The following is a 594-nucleotide window of genomic DNA, read 5'->3' on the forward strand; positions in this document are numbered from 1 at the left end:
TGCCAGCTTAGTTTCCATCATGCTAGTTATTTAATTGGTCATTATGTTAATTTGGCTGCTAAGGATAGGGGAAGATACTTATGAGATTCTCTGACATATTACTTGACTGGCTTTAACTACAGTGCACCTTGACCTGGGTGAAAGGGTACACCTTTTCCTGCTCTTGGGCTTCTCCAGAACGGGACCAGCCCCAGCCCCAGCCCCAGCCCCAGCCCCAGCCCAGGAGTCCACATGCCCTTGGTAAAACATATCGCTTCTCAGCCTTTTGGCTAAGATCAAGTGTAGTAAAACATTCTTGTCTCGTGGGAGTTAACTTAAAAATTATCTTTGTCTTTAGAAATAGCCCATTCATACCATCTCCATCACATCCTTTTCTGTTTCCTTTCTTTTATGCCAGTTACTCACCCACAGAGCAGAAAAGCAGAGCAGAGAAGCCAAGCAGAAGAACTACATTCATCTTATTTTTGTATAGGTCTGACTTCATAGGAGAAGGAGGCTGAGATGTATTGAGGGAGGTGTGAGGTTTCAATTTATCCTCTGAGTTGGAGTGGTGTTGAGTAATGGTTGTGGGTGGGAGGTTGGCTCTACCTTCAC

At 44.6% G+C, this 594-nt stretch overlaps 1 pseudogene; it reads left to right on the top strand.

Annotated features, from left to right (window-relative positions):
- Positions 1 to 249: 249 nt before the first annotated feature.
- Positions 250 to 348, top strand: LOC149321031 (U2 spliceosomal RNA; annotated as a pseudogene).
- Positions 349 to 594: the final 246 nt, after the last annotated feature.

Source organism: Sceloporus occidentalis, unplaced genomic scaffold, assembly GCF_023333645.1.
Source record: "Sceloporus occidentalis isolate IW3139 unplaced genomic scaffold, rSceOcc1.0.p SCAF_1, whole genome shotgun sequence".
NCBI lineage: Eukaryota > Metazoa > Chordata > Lepidosauria > Squamata > Phrynosomatidae > Sceloporus > Sceloporus occidentalis.